Source organism: Physcomitrium patens, chromosome 1 (assembly GCF_059467195.1).
Source record: "Physcomitrium patens ecotype Gransden chromosome 1, ASM5946719v1, whole genome shotgun sequence".
In the NCBI taxonomy this organism is placed as follows: domain Eukaryota; kingdom Viridiplantae; phylum Streptophyta; class Bryopsida; order Funariales; family Funariaceae; genus Physcomitrium; species Physcomitrium patens.
The window spans coordinates 8,354,104-8,371,712 of record NC_143410.1 but is presented as its reverse complement, the minus strand read 5'-3'; positions in this window follow the sequence as shown (position 1 = coordinate 8,371,712).

Sequence of the window (17,609 nt, the reverse complement as noted above, 5' to 3'; positions counted from 1 at the left end):
ATGTCGATCCAACTAGTAGATCTTCAGATATCACAGAATCCCTATCCAACCCTAGACTGCCAACTTCCGACAATCCTTTGTACTAAAATCCAGATATCTCTTGATTGCATCGTTAGATTAACACAAATTTTTGTATACACTTAGCACACCCAACTGTCCAAAAAATACCAAATTTTGATCCATAGATGCTACACGACTTGCACAAACCGATTGAGAATGCAATCCATCAATGTTTTATGTAAAATCCGAAACACCAAAATAAACACTGACTTTGAGCAGCGATTGCTCTCCCCTCACAAATCCTAATGAAACCAAACTAGTGACCTTGAAAAGAACTTGAAGCTAACTCTTCGATCCAAAAACCCTGATCTGAAAAAACCCCCGTATTTTATCCTAGGTGGCCATTTTAGTGGCTAGAGGTCGGATTTCGACCCTGTCTCATATCCGGCCGATCCCCGGATATCAATCTAATCTATCCTAGTGATTTTATAGCTTGATCCTACCCTCAACTTAACCCTAGTATCAACCATGGTAATAAATTATCCTCTTTATCCTTTTTTTACCATTTTATGGCCTTTCTAAGGCAATAAAAAAGTTACTACAGCCTAGAAGGTAAAATTACTAACTAGTTTTTATCTACTAGCTATTAAGTGAAGAAAATAGGATTAGAGGCTTTTATAAAAGCCTTGTAAAATATATTGAATGCTTGTTGAACCATGATAATAGAATATTAATTAAAATATCATTTTTTTGTCATATTTTCACCATATAGTTGTGTCACAACATGACAACGTTATCGCAAAGAACTGCAAAGATTGAAGGAGTCGTAGCAAGGCTTCATAATGATGGAGCATCTAGGATGGCACAATCTAGATTGCACCAGCTTCAAACTTCTGCACTTGGAGAAACAACTTTGCCTCAGTTTCGATAAGCACCGCTGGTTCTACAACATAAGGAGCCCCGAGTTAGCCTTCCAAATAAGTTCGATGGTACGCGTTCTAAGTTTCAAGGATTCGTCAATCAAATCAGGTTGATAACAATTTTACAGCCCAAATGCTATCCAACGGAGGAGTCACGTGTTGGGCTTGTTGGAACCTTACTTACAGAGCAAGCTCTATCATAGTTTGCTCCTTTGTTTGAGAAACGATCGTCCATACTAAATAACTTTGAAACCTTTTTGGAGGCGTTTGCGAAAGCATTTGGTGAACACGACAAGGTTCAATGGACTACAACAAAGATCCGATCACTACGATAAGGGATGCACTCTACATCAGTCTATACATCGAATTTCAAGCAATTAGCATGCGGCATGAATTGGGATGAAAAAGCATTCATAAGTCAATTCTATTGGGATTTAAGGGATGATGTGAAGGATTTGCTGTTAACTCTTTTTGATCCACAAATGCTCAACGAAGCTATTAGCCAAGCTATGAAGTACGATAACCGCCTATTCTAATGTCGCCAAGACCAACGCTCAAGACAACATATGTCGGCAAGCAAAGTTGTCATGTTGTAATACGAGTATACAGTGAAAATAAAAAAAAGAAGGGGAATTTTATTAATATTCAGTTACCTCGAATATTGGGAGCATCGACCAACTTCAGCGCAAATACTGAGTGGTCAGGTTCAGTCACCCCGTTACAGTCAGCCGGGGCATACTGAAATGCTCCGTTCGATTCTAATAACGGGAGTTAGCAGGATGAGAAGGACCAATTCACACGACGGGTTTGAAGAGCCAATTGGATCCAATTTCGAGAATCCAATCCGGGTCCTCTTACCCAATATGAGACCTGTATTGGTGGGGCAACCCAATGCAGTCTAGTTACGGGAAAATCCAGGTCTTACTACGGGCCTCAACCAGTCTGACGCGAAGACCAATTTGACCCAATTACGCGAGCATCCAGGTTACTATGGGCATCTTACCCAATATGGGACCTGAATTGGTCGGACGACTCAATGTGGTCCCGATTACGGGGTTTCGATTCTGTTTCGGGCTGTCCTGTTTTCTGTGCCGTTTCAGGGAACGTTGTTTACGGTAAATGGATCTCTTAAAGGTAAAAACGGAGAAGAAGGCCTTGATGACGTGAGCCAATTTCGAATCTAAGCTCTGACGGCGGGAGCCAATTCCGGATCTAAGATGGAAGATTGAAGAAATTCAAAGGATAAGGTTAGGGGAGAATATAGTTTTAGGGAGGGAGGTTTTTTTCGGGGGAATCGGGGGGGAGCTAGTTTTCAAGCTTTTGCAAGGTTACCAGTTCGGTTTTCATTGGAGGTTTTTGAAGATCAAGGGAATTAAAAAGAGGAGCTTCACCCTTCGGGTCGGGGAAGGAAAGACATAGAATTTGGATTTTTCTTCTTCGTAGAGTTTTGGGAAGACTGAGGCAATCGCTGCTGAAGTCAGTGTTGTAATGGTGAATCGGGATTTTTAAATGAAGTGGGTTTGAATACTCTTGATTGTTTTGTAAAATCGAGTTACGTCTGTGATTGAAGGATTAAAAGGGTGTCTATAGGATTGAGTATGCGGAGTGAATGAAATTTATTGGGTTAATCTAACAGGACAGTCAGTGGATACAAGATCGTAAGTACAAAGGGGTATTGAAGATTAACAGTTTGGGTTGTTCGGGGTTCTCTGTAACGTCTAGAGACCTACCGGCTGGGAAAAAAAAAAAGAGACTTCGACAAGCAGTCAAAGAGCATCCGTATAGATTTACGATACATTATTGCAGTCGTTTATATTCCAGCAGTCAAAAACTGATAGACTGCTTGACTATCGGTGAATCTCCATACTACCTTCTACAGCCAGTCGCTTGGCACGTTTTCGAGCAGGAAAGCACGTAATACGACAACGTGAATTCACATTCAGAGGTAGAAGACATGCAAATTGATGCGATACATGTAGAATAGATATTAATTCGTTTTTGAAAGATATTGGTAAAATATATTAATAGTCTATATAATAGGAAATTCAGGAAGACAGATGAATGATTTAGTTATTAATAGTGGTTAATTACAGAATTACGATTAGAATCTCGAGAATCAGGGGAAAGTATATAGGAGTTGTAGAAGTTAATTAAGGTGCCCTCGCTGTGATAGTGTTAGTCGGGGTAAGCTTGATGATACCTCTTTTCTTTTGTTTGTTATTTTCTTTGAATAAGAGGATTGAGAGTTTCTGAATATTGTGAAGTAAATTATGGAATGGAAATATGATTGGTATTATTTGAGAAGAAGAAAGATTGAATGCTGAAATCTGATTGTAGTTCAACAGAGAGAATGAGTCTGTGTTTGTGTAAAACACTGTAATGTGAATGGCAGTTCTGTGTGAAGAATTCCAGTGATTGGAACGAGGATAATTGTGTGCTGAAAGCTGTGAAATACAATATTACAGCTGGAGATTATGAGGGTGAATATATTGGTGGAAATAGCAGTTATTGGTATGACTGAATTGCTGTAAAGAAGAGACCGATAAGATGAACGAGGAGATTATAGTTTCCTTGTGCGTTCAGATATTGGAAATAGAGATGATACATTGTCACGGCCATAATCATGTAAGCTAATAATTACATATAGAAATAGGTAGAAGTAAGTAAAAGTAGATAAAAGTAAGTTAATTATATAATATTTAATAAAGAAGCTTCCTAGAAACTTCCTAGACGCTGCTTTGACTTCATAAGTGTCTTTAATTGACTTTTTGGATTAGAAACGTGGTCAACAAGTTGGCCATGTGCCACACATGTTGTTAGCTTGAAGATCAAGCTAACTATGTGGCCCACACGTAGAAAAACTTGCCTTGTAAGTCAAGGCATGTGTCCTACAAAGTCAACACATATTGGAGGTCCTATAGAACGTCGCCATGTAGCCCCTAGTTAGATAGTATATATAGAGACAAGAGTGAAGGCTTCTTCACTCTTGTCAACTCCTTTCTTGCTTCTAGTCTAGGTTCAAGAGTCTTTAGTTTCTTGTCTTGTGGCAATAGCCATTCCAGTTTCCTTTTAATATACCTACTTGTTTATATTTTGACTTATTATATCGAGATAGCCTTTTGGTGTATATTTTTCCTCATCGAGTCTTTGTCCTTGACAGATTGACAAGAGTACACTTACAATATCAGAGCTTTGTTTTTTCTTGAGTAAGAGTGGATTACCCCTTTCTCTTGACAAGACATAAGCATATTAGAAGTTTGTGGATTACCCACTTCTAAACTGATATTATTCTTAGTATCTTCTTTGTTATCAAGTCTTTCTTTTCTTTTGTCTTGAGCAATATCAAACAAATTTTTCTTCTTAGTGTCATTATGGCAGAACTTGTTGAAATGAAGAGTGCAATGGCACAAATGCAAGAGCAAATGAGGGAGTTAATGCTTGCGATGCATCAACTCAATTCACCAACACATGAAAGAACAAGAATAGCAGAAAGTGGAGATATAGAGATCATCGGAGCTGCTTCAACATCTACAACAAATCACGTTCCTTCTCCAATTGTACAACACCCTATAAGCACTAGAGAACCAAGAATTGCCTTACCTGAGAAATTTGATGGTACGAGATCAAAGTTTCGAGGGTTCATCAATCAAGTACAATTGGCAATTGAACTTCAACCGCAAAGCTATCCAACTCCAGGATCACAAGTCAGGTTTATTGGCACTCTACTTTCTGGTTCTGCATTATCGTGGTTTTCGTCTTTTCTTGAACAACAAAATCCAATATTGAACAATTTGGAAGCTTTTTTGGCAGAGTTTCGATCTATGTATGGTGAACACGATGCAACTCGTGTTGCAACAAATAAGATCCGAATTCTGCGACAAGGAAATCGCTCAGTAACAGTATATGCTTCATAATTTCGACAACTTGCAATTGACATCAAGTGGGATGATGCTGCACTCATCAGTCAATTTCTTTATGGATTGCAATACGAAGTAAAGAAATTGATGCTCAACTTACCTGATCCTCAAACTTTGAGTCAAGCAATCGATTTTGCGGTAAAATGTGATAATCGACTTTTTGAATTTCGATCTGAGAATCATTCACGGGAACCTCAACGTTATTACTCAATGGCAACATCAACATCTTTACCAAACGTACATTCGGAAGTAGAAGACATGCAAATTGACGCGGTACGTTTTAAACCCCTAACTGAGCAAGAAAAGATTCGTCGTCGTCAAGAAGGATTATGTTTATATTGCGGAGAACCTAAGCACACTGCTCAACATTGTCCAAAGAAACGACGCAACTATAAAATGAGGGATACGACGGTCAAAGAAGACAACATATCGGAAAACGGATTCGTCCAATTATAATAGGGACCGTGCAGCTGGAACCTTGTACAATTCCTAATGAAGGTCCTATCCTCTCCTCAGAACCCTCTCATTGTTTTATAATAGACTTATATTTAGGACCTAAGAATTACAAAGCCTCTGCTTTATTAGATTCGGGAGCCTCAGCATGTTTTTTAGATGAACAATTTGTTAAAAGTCGTAAAATACCCTTTGTACAGAAACCTAAACCAGTACATGTAGAAGTCATAGATGGTCGTCTCTTGTCTTCTGGAGATGTCACTCATGAAACTCATCCTATAAAAGTAACAATAGACGGTCATGATAGCTACATAGCTTTTAACATAATTAAATCCCCGTCTAATCCAGTTATTTTAGGTTTATCCTGGCTAGAAAAATATAACCCTCGAATAGATTGGAATTCGCGTAAACTTGACTTTTCCAAAAGCTTTATTAATAGTTCTACGAACCAAGTAAAAAATTATAAGTCTAGTACAGTAAAACTCGTACTGATAGGTGCAAAAGCATTTATACACGCAGCAAAAGAAGGATCAACTTTTGCTATTTATGCTGCACCTATTTCTGAAAACGTAAAGACTTCAAGTGGCATTCCAAGTCAATATCAGGAGTATCAAGACGTTTTTGAGAAAAAGAATGCAGATATTCTTCCTGAGCATCGTCCATATGATTGTTCAATCGACCTCAAGGAAGGAACTCAGCCACCATTTGGACCAATTTACAGTTTATCGCAAGATGAGATGGCTGAACTCAAGACATATATTGACGAGAATTTAGCAAAGAATTTCATACGCCATTCAAAATCTCCAGCAGGAGCTCCAATTCTATTCGTAAAGAAAAAAGATGGATCTTTACGAATGTGTGTTGACTATCGAGGACTCAAGAAGATCACAATCAAGAACAGGTATCCATTACCTTTGATATCAGGACTCCTTGACCAGTTGAATCAAGCTAAGATCTATACAAAAATAGATCTAAGAGGAGCATATAATCTAGTACGGATCAAAGAAGGAGATGAATGGAAGACTGCGTTTCGAACCAGGTATGGACATTTCGAATATAATGTCATGCCCTTTGGACTCACGAATGCACCAGCTGCTTTTCAACATCTCATGAATGATATATTTCGTGAATTCTTAGACAATTTTGTCGTCTGCTATCTAGACGATATCCTGATCTATTCCAAGAACGTCGAAGAACATGAAATACATGTTCGTCAAGTATTACAAAAACTTAGAGATGCAGGATTGTACGCCAAGATGGAAAAGTGTGTATTTCACACTACTCAAGTTGACTTTTTAGGATACATCATTTCAAATGATGGTCTCATGATGGATTCTAAGAAAGTCCAAACAATCGTGGATTGGAAGATTCCAAGGACGGTAAGAGATGTCCAATGTTTCTTGGGATTTGCCAATTACTATCGGATCTTCATCAAAGATTTCTCACGAGTTGCAGCTCCACTTACACGCTTGACTAGTAAAGATAAATTTCAATGGAATCAAGAAGCGGAAGCAGCATTTGAAGCCTTGAAGACATCGTTTGTCTCTGCACCAGTCTTATATCGTGTTGACTTTTCCAAGGCATTTTTTATGGAAACAGATGCATCAGATTTTGCCTTGGGTGCAGTTTTATCACAAATGGGAACAGATGACAAACTCCATCCGATAGCTTTTCATTCAAGAAAATTCTCAGCAGCCGAGATCAATTATGAGATCCACGATAAAGAACTTCTTGCGATCGTGGATTCCTTTCAAGAATGGCGTCATTATCTAGAAGGCGCTTCTAGTCTAGTCACTGTATATACAGATCACAAGAACTTCGAATATTTCATGTCAGCACGCGTGTTGAATCGTCGTCAAGCTCGTTGGAGTATGTCTTTGTCAAGATTCGAGTTCATTATCACTTATCGGCCAGGAAAATAACAAGGTTTGTCTGATGTCCTATCTAGACGTTCTTATTTTGCACCAAAAGAAGGAGATGCAGCTTTTGAGCAACAAAGAACGGTCCTCTTGAAACCGGAGCAATTTCATCTCCGAGCAATGAAATCAACATTGACTGTTGATTCAACTTTTTTCAAGCAAATCCAGTCCAGTATGTCCTCAGACCCTCTTGTTTATGATATCGAGAATAATTCTTCCAAGTCTCATGATCCTTCTAAGTTTGAGTTCAAGAATAATCTATTATATTTTGAAGGACGCCTATATGTTCCAGAAGGAGAAGCACGTTTACGTGTTCTTCAAGCACGTCATGACTTTCCAGCAGCAAGGCACTTTGGATATAATAAGACTTTGGAACTCATATCAAGAGATTTTTGGTGGCCACAAATGTGGAAGTCAGTCAAAGACTTTGTACAATCATGTGATATTTGTTCAAGATCAAAAATTCCTCGTCATCGACCTTACGGACTTCTTCAGCCATTACCTATACCAGAACAACCATGGTCTTCTGTTTCTATGGATTTCATCACAGATCTTCCAAGCTCAAGATCTTATGATTCTATATTTGTGATAGTAGATCGTTTCACCAAGATGGCACATTTTGTGCCATGTACAAAATCTATCACAGGTGAAGAAACAGCTAAGCTTTTCATTGATAATATCTATCGCTATCATGGATTACCTAAAGATATCATATCAGATAGGAGAACTCAATTTGTGTCAAGATTTTGGAGGACCCTTTTCAAGATTTTAAAAGTGGACATAAAGCTATCTTCGGCTTTCCATCCTCAAACTGATGGACAAACAGAGCGCGTAAACCAAGTCTTGGAGCAGTATTTAAGGTGTACTATCAACTACCAACAAGATGATTGGACAACCCTTCTGCCATTGGCAGAGTTTGCTTATAATAATACGGTACATTCTTCCACGCAACAAACACCTTTCTTTGCCAATTATGGCTATCATCCACGACTTGATACTTTTGATTTTTCAAAAGTTGATAATCCTGCAGCAGAAGATATGGCAAATCGGTTGTCAGAGTTACATGCAATAATGAAGACGCAATTGAAGGAAGCTCAAGAACGACAAAAAATAAACGCAGATCTATATCGTAAGGAGCAACCACAAATCAACGTAGGTGATAAGGTATGGCTACTTCGTCGCAATATCAAGACTACTCGACCTTGTGACAAGTTGGACTATCGTAGGCTTGGCCCTTTTTCTGTTTCTGAACAGATCAACCCAATTGCATATCGGTTACATCTACCGGAGTCAATGAAGATCCATCCTGTATTCCACGTATATCTTCTTGAACCATATAAGACAGTGGATATACAAGGAAGAAGACAAATGCCATCGCCTCCTATAGAAGTAGATAATAATGAAGAATTTGAGGTGGAAGAGATATTAGACTCAAGGCGGCGCCGAAATAAGCTGGAATATCTTGTTCATTGGCGCGGATATGATATTAGTGAACGCACATGGGAGCCATCCAGGAATCTAGCAAATGCATCAGCTAAAGTCAAAGTTTTTCATCAACGACATCCATCAAAACCAAGATGAAAATCTCTCTTATAAAAGAGACAAGATTGAGGCAAGATAACATTCAATTTCCTATCCTTGTTTGTAACTTCTTTACATTTGTGATACTAATTAGATGGAGAGCCAACAACCAGCGGATTCAACTCAAGAACCTTCGTTTGCTGACCTGCCGGACGAGACATCACGATTGTCACAACCTTCAAGACGACACAATCGAGATGAAGATCTTCAAGAACGACATGTTCTTCCTCGAACAGATGGTGAGATACAACGCGTTTGGTATCATGATTTGGGAAGGGACTCCCGATGTTTGGTGATTTTGCTAGAGGTAGGAACAACTCCTGATGGTGTTCCGAATATTCTATTCGAAGGAAGTTATGAAGGCCTCAATAATGATCAAATAACTGGGTGGTCTTCCCGCCCTGGTATGGGACACTACCGATGGTTGAGAGGCCCTATCAATCATCTTCGAAGAGAACAGAGATCAGAGTATGTGGCGAATATAATTCGTCGCATCATAGATTTCCTCAACATATGATGACCGCTCCTCGTGGAACTCGTCTCTAGAAGGGGGGGTAATGTCACGGCCATAATCATGTAAGCTAATAATTACATATAGAAATAGGTAGAAGTAAGTAAAAGTAGATAAAAGTAAGTTAATTATATAATATTTAATATAGAAGCTTCCTAGAAACTTCCTAGACGCTGCTTTGACTTCATAGGTGTCTTTAATTGACTTTTTGGATTAGAAACGTGGTCAACAAGTTGGCCATGTGCCACACATATTGTTAGCTTGAAGATCAAGCTAACTATGTGGTCCACACGTAGAAAAACTTGCCTTGTAAGTCAAGGCATGTGTCCTACAAAGTCAACACATATTGGAGGTCCTATAGAACGTCGCCATGTAGCCCCTAGTTAGATAGTATATATAGAGACAAGAGTGAAGGCTTCTTCACTCTTGTCAACTCCTTTCTTGCTTCTAGTCTAGGTTCAAGAGTCTTTAGTTTCTTGTCTTGTGGCAATAGCCATTCCAGTTTCCTTTTAATATACCTACTTGTTTATATTTTGACTTATTATATCGAGATAGCCTTTTGGTGTATATTTTTCCTCATCGAGTCTTTGTCCTTGACATACATTCAAGAGGTAATTGATTGTGTGACCCTAACATGAACGCTTAAGCAATTAGTCATTCCTCGTGTTCGAATCCCCCTATATGGGTTTATGCTGGGAGGTTTCTTCTGGAATAAGTAAAACGAGCAATCACATTTTGGCGCCGTTGCCGGGGAGTAATAATAGCTTTGAGTGTTAGGAATTAATTACCAAATGTTTGAGAAAATTGACAATGGAAGACGATTTCAGTAGTGTTTGAAGTAAGATCATAGTTAATAAGAACTAGAGCATTGCATCGAAAAAAATAAATTAGTTGAGAGAAAGACAGGAAAGAGCGCAAAGAAGGAACTTACTAAGAGAGGAGCAAGAACGTAATCTTAAAAGGAAGCATTGACACAAGTGGATTAAACCATGGTTACAAGCTTGTCGACGCATCCAAATATATCAAGAACCGGACAGACTGTTAATTCTGCAGTCATATGTACCATTAGAAAAACTACCAAGAACACTCGTGGGAAATTTTGTTAACATTCCAGTGGAAATCTTGAGGTCGTTAACTGAAAGAGAAAGAGGCGTAGAAGAATTTGGTACTCCATTGGGTATTCTTTCAGTAGGAGGTACCCCTGAAACGAGCAATAGTGGCTCTTCAGATTGGCACAAATTGGTTGCCAATAAAGATAACTATATTATATTTCAAAATCTAACGTTTTCACTTACAATTCAACCAATAAAACTAATTACAAAAAATAACAGTAAATCGAGGAGCACTGAGAGCTCGAAAATTAGAATAAGGGAAAGCAGAGATTATTTTAAAATGGAGTTTAGCAGAACAAGAAATTCAATGGCGTCAGGAGGACTAACTGTTCCGATTGCAGTACAAATGGATGCAATAGGTGATCGTACGACTAGTGTCGCGCTACTACTTACTTTTTAGGGATTTGTAGGTGAGGATCCCGATCAACATTTGTCTCAGTTTCTTACAACATGTGTAGCTTATAATGGCAGAACTGAAGATATTTGGTTGCGATGGCTGCCAGCGACGTTAAAAGACACGGCATTTGAATGGTACAACTGCCAACCAGTGGGTGAATTTTCGAATTGGAAAGCATTGAAGAATGCATTTTTATTTCATTTTTAGCCAATTGGTTTTGTAGACCGCCTTTGAGAGAGGTTAATGAACAGCAAAATGATCCTAGGGGAGGCAGTACAGTCATATTATGGTTGTGTAGCAGATATACTTCGAAAATGGCCAAATAACCAAATGCCAAAATCGTTTGTATTGTCCATATTGGTTAATGGACTACACCCACAAGAATTGAAGATGTTTGTAAAGGAAGTCCAATCAACCACCACTGCATCATCTCTTGAGCGAGCGAAAGTATGGAAGGAATGTCACTATGACGAGAACTTAAGAATTGGAGCCACGATGATTCCATCTCAAGGAGATTATCAAATGACAAATTGGAATGACACATCGGAAAGTTATCTTGGAAGGAATGATTATGGTACAATTCCATAGGGAATAGTGGATGCCGTTTCATTGCAAGCTGTACTACCATCATCATCACATCCATATGCACCTTATTTCGCGTATCAAAAACCAATACCTATAAAGAAATTTCCAAATACATTGGTATCAAGGGATCCCAATGAGTCATTGCTGTTAACATTGACGAAAGAAATGGATAAATTGGCTGTGAATTTGGCCAAGGATAAAGATAAAAGGCATAAATCAACCAATATGCATCCCAATGTCTGGTGCAGCAATTGAAAGGGACAAGGTCATTTAGTAACAGAATGTCCTTCACCACCTCAAATGACTATACAATATACCTTTTGCAGGGGCAATCATATTACCACGAACTGTTGGAATTTACGAAAGCAACAACAATTCAATAATCAGATAATGACTCAACCAACCCAGTGGAACATCAATCAAGTGCAAACGAGAAATAGGTTTGGCTAGAATGGAAATCAAGCGAATAAATAAAACATGAATTATTCTAATTTTCTAAACTCTGAATTTCTCTAAGAAGGTGTATCCAATACTCACGGATTGGCGATGAACCAACCAAGATACCATCAATATCCACCCAAGACAAATCTAATGCCAGACTCTACAGTAACAATGGGTCAACCAGGATCCTTTACTCATCCGACATGGGACAGACCTAGCCGTTATATACCAGTAGAGACATCTAATATCCCTGAATGGGGTGCAAGAAGACCACTTTGTTGTTTTCGTTGCAGACAGATTGGTCATTATGCCAATGAATGTTCCAATTCAATGGCTAGTGATGACTATGCTCGAATATATGGAAATTATAAGTAGTCTGGTCACACTTATCAGCAGTGCAATGCGCCCTTTAATTATAATAACCGGGACCAGCAAATGCAAACAAGCCAATCGACGGAGGACAAAGGCCCTGTTCAATGAAACTCACTAGTACATTGTATCGAGGTGGTGAATGCAGTACTTACTAGAGGCCAACAAAAAGACAAGAATCCAATTCACGACATGGATGAACTAATCGTAAGAGAGCAAGTAGCACCGTCCATGGGGCTAAATGAACCAATATCAGTATTGGGACGTATCTCAATATTGAGACCTCAAGAAACTGAGGAACTCAATTCGGTTCCACATGCCAATTTGCCAAGACCATCCAATTCAGGTCATGTTACGGACTTTGTACCCAGTATGAGACCTGATTCGGTGGCAGAACCCAATGAGGTCCCAATTACGGAGGCTTCGGTTCCGTTTCAAGCAGTTTTGATCTCTACACAATTCCGAGAAACATCCTATCCATTGAAAGATCCTCTCAAGGGCAGAAATTACAAAGAAGCTCGGGCTGCTGTTCCAATTCTGAGTCCACGGCAGAAGAATATCTTACCTCATGGAGTAAAATCGAAACTAATGAAACGCAAAAGAACATTGGAAATTACTCTCAATATGGAACCCTATGACATTCTGAAGGATTTGGATGTTATTCAGCCTTCAATTATAATGAAGCAACTTTTGGTTGTAGCACCGAAATGTCAATCTACATTGAATTCAGCGCTAATATGACGAAGATCCCACACTAAAGAAATTCATGAAGTTAGCTTAATGTTAGGGACATATTCCTTAGAACTTTCTAGAGAGAAGTTTCTAGAACCTTTTAGAAAACAAGCCTCTGGAACCTTCTAGAAGAGAAGCCTCTGGAACCTTTTAGAGAGAAGTTTCTAAAAGCTTCTACAAAGGAAGTCTCTGGAACCTTCTAGAAGAGAAGTTTCTAGAAGCTTCTAAAAAGGAATCCTCTGGAACTTTCTAGAAGCTTCCTAGTTAATAGAAGTAGCTCGAGAAGTTTCTAGAATCTTCTAGAAAAGAAGCCTCTGGAACCTTCTAGAAGCTTCCTAGTTAATAGAAGTAGCTCGAGAAGCTTCCTAAATAGGAGTATATATAGGGATCGAGGCTGAAGAGTTCTTCAGTCTCGACAACACATCTCTTGGAGTTCTAGCTCACCTTTCTGGTGTTGTTTTTATATTCATCTGTTTAATCTAGTTCTGCCACTTCTTCTTGAACTTCTTGTTAGATTTCAAGTCTGTATTTTGTGTCCGTGACAGTTTATCGAGACTCCACTAACTTGAGATATCAGAGCTAGTTCTTTCTTAGTAGAGTGTGGATTACCCCTCTACTTGAAGGTATACTAGCATTTTTTAGACGTTGCGGATTACCCTCTTCTAAACTCATACTTCTTCTGTTACAATATTGGAGTCTTATTCTTCTTGGAGAGAGTGGATTACCCCTCTTCTTGAAATTCTTAAGGCATTTTATAGGTTGTGGATTACCCTCCTATAAACCAATATTGCCTCTTATAGGGTCATTTTTGTCCTTCTTTTAGAATGGCCGGAGGTCAAGACATTAGTATGACAAAAAGTTTAGAATCTAAGTTAGATGCTATTATGAATGCCCTCGCTATGTTATCACAAAGAACTGCAGAGATTGAAGGAGTGGTGGCAAGGCTTCATAATGATGGAGTATCTGGGATAGCACAATCTAAACTACATTAGTCTCAAATTTCGGCACTTGGAGAAACAACTTTACCTCAGGTTCGATAAGAACCACTGGTTCTACAACATAAGGAGCCTCGAGTTAGCCTTCCAGATAAGTTTGATGGAACACGTTTCAAGTTTCAAGGATTCATCAATCAAATCAGGTTGATAACAGTTTTACAGCCCGAACGATATCCAATGGAGGAGTCACGTGTTGGGCTTGTTGGAACCTTACTTACGGGACAAGCTCTATCATGGTTTGCTCCTTTGTTTGAGAAACGATCATCCATATTAAACAACTTCGAAACCTTTTTGGAAGCATTTGCGGAAGCATTTGGTGAACACGATAAGGTTCGATGGGCTACAACAAAGATCCGGTTGCTACGACAAGGGATGCGTTCTACATCAGTCTATGCTTTGGATTTCAGGCAATTAGTATGCGACATCAATTGGGATGAAGAAGCTTTGATGAGTCAATTCTATTGGGATTTAAGAGATGATGTGAAGGATTTGCTGTTAACTCTTCCTGATCCACGAACGCTCAATGAAGCCATTAGCCAAGCTGTGAAGTGCGATAATCGCCTATTCCAACGTCGCCAAGACCAACGCTCAAGACAACATACAATTTGCCATGCTCCAACTATGTCGGCAAGCGGTGTGAATTTGCATTCAGAGGTAGAAGACATGTAAATTGATGCAGTACGTATCAAATCTCTTACTATAGAAGAAAAAAAGCGACGTATGGAGGAAAATTTATGCTTGTATTGCGGTGGAGAAGGCCACAAAGTCGGAAACTGTCCCAAAAAGCAAAATCGAGGCATAGTCAAGACTAGGGGAGTATTTGTTCAGGAAAACGAGGATACCCAGCCACAGTAAGAACCGTGCGGCTGGACAATGAAATATCCCAACAACAATCAGGTTCCTTTTTTTCTGCCCAACCTGCACTTTGTTTTACAATCCCTCTGTTTATCGGCCCTCAAAAACTGAGAACCTTAGCACTACTAGACTCAGGAGCATCTGCTTGTTTTTAAGACGAAGAATTTGCAAAGCGTCATAAGATCCCTTTAGTACAAAAATCAAAACCTGTTCATGTTGAGGTCATAGATGGGCGACCTTTATTGTCTGGTAGTATCACTCATGAATCAAAACCTATAGAAGTAACGTTTAAAGACCATAGTAGTCATATTATTTTTAATATTATTAGAACCCCATCAAATCCTATTATTCTTGGTCTTTCTTGGTTGGAAAAACATAATCCATTGATAGATTGGAGGTTGCAGAAGATGACTTTTCCCACAAAACCACCCAAGAAAAAACCTAGTAAAAAACCTCGAAAAAAGAAATCCTTATTCATTGGAGCAAGAGCGTTTATAAGATCATCTAAGGTAGGCACTCCATTTGTCATTTATGCGGCTCCAACTACCGAGGAGAAGATCTCAACAACAAGTATACCGGAGCAATATAAAGATTTTGAAGACGTGTTTCAAAAGAAGAACGCCGACATACTACCGGAACACCGACCATATGATTGTACCATAGACTTGGAAGAAGGAGCACAACCACCTTTTGGTCCAATCTACAATCTATCGCAAATGGAGTTGGTAGAGTTACGAAAGTACATCGACGAGAATCTAGCCAAGAATTTCATTCGTCATTCAAAATCATCAGCTGGAGCACCCATCTTATTTGTGAAGAAGAAAGATGGATCATTACGGATGTGTGTGGACTATCGAGGCCTCAACAAGGTAACAAAGAAAAATCGTTACCCATTACCCTTGATTTCTAGTCTCTTAGAACAACTTGGACGTGCGAAGATCTTTACAAAAATTGATCTAAGGAGAGCTTATAATCTCATACAAATCAAGGAAGGAGATGAGTGGAAGACAGCATTCCGTACAAGGTATGGTCATTTCGAATATAATGTCATGCCTTTTGGTCTTACCAAGGCTCTAGTGGTTTTCCAACATATGATGAATGACATCTTTCAAGAACACCTCGACGATTTTGTTGTCATCTACTTGGACGATATTCTAATATTCTCTAAAAACGAGGAAGAGCATGAGGAGCATGTTCATTTGGTCTTGGAGAAACTACGCAAGCGAGGACTATATGCCAAATTAGAAAAGTGTTTATTTCACCAGACGGAGATGGAATTTTTGGGGTTCATTACGACTACAGAAGGTTTGAAGATGGATCCCAAGAAAGTAGAATCAATCATGTCTTGGGAGGTTCCGAAGACGGTTAGAGACGTACAATGCTTTCTTGATTTTGCTAACTTCTATCGGATCTTCATCAAGAATTATTCTCAAGTTGCTGCTCCTCTCACTCGATTAACATGCAAGGATAAGTTGGAATGGGGACCTTTGGCGGAGAAGGCGTTTCAAGATTTGAAGACAGCATTTACTACAGCTCCAATTTTGGTACATCCAGACTTTACAAAGGCCTTCTATTTAGAAACTGATGCTTCAAATTTTGCTTTGGGAGTTGTGCTTTCACAAATCAGTGAAGATAAGAAGCTCCATCTAGTTGCATTCTATTCTCGGAAGTTCTCTGCTGCTGAAATCAATTATGAGATCCACGATAAGGAACTTCTTGCTATAGTGGATTCTTTCGAAGAATGGCGTCACTTTCTTGAAGGAGTTGCACATCCAGTAACCGTATATACGGATCACAAGAATTTGGAGTATTTCATGACGGCTTGAGTTTTAAATCGACGTCAAGCTCGGTGGAATATGTCGCTATCTAGATTCGATTTTGGTATCACTTATCGACCTAGAAGGCAGCAAGGAATATCCGATGCTTTATCAAGGAGATCGTATCTTGCACCAAAGGTTGGAGAAGCAGTGTTTGATCAACAATATACAACGTTATTGAAGCCAAAGAGATTTCAACTTTGTGCTACTATTGTATCATTTGATGCTGACTTCCTAAACCAGGTACGTGCTATGACAATTAAAGATTCAGTAGCCATTGATATCAAGCAACATACCAATGACGACAAGTTCAAGGTGGAGGGAGATCTTTTATACTTTGAAGAGCGATTGTACATTCCAAAAGGACTAGCACGACTCCGAGTTCTTCAATCTCGCCATGATTTTTCAGCTGCGGGACATTTTGGATTCAATAAGACCTTGGAGCTTATTTCTCGAGATTTTTGGTGGCCCCAAATGTGGAAGGATGTGAAAGATTTTGTCCTCTCTTGTGACATCTGTTCAAGATCTAAGAATCCTCAGCATCACCCTTATGGACTTCTACAGCCATTGCCAATTCCACGTCGACCATGGTCTTCAATTTCTATGGACTTCATCACGGACTTGCCATCATCAAACTCATTTGACAGCATCTTTGTCGTGGTAGATCGGCTTACGAAGATGGCACACTTTGTTCCTTGTAAGAAGACATTGTCCAATGAAGTCACAACAAGACTCTTTCTCGATAATGTGTATCGATATCATGGACTACCAGATGATATCATATCAGATCGAGGTACCCAGTTCGTGTCAAAGTTTTGGAGATCTCTCTTTGGGATATTGAAGGTGCATATCAAGCTTTCTTCAGCTTTTCATCCTCAAACTGATGGCCAAACGAAACGGGTGAACCAAGTCTTGAAGCAGTACTTACGATGCAACATCAACTATCAGCAAGACGATTGGACGGCATATCTACCGCTAGCCGAGTTTACATATAACAACACCCTC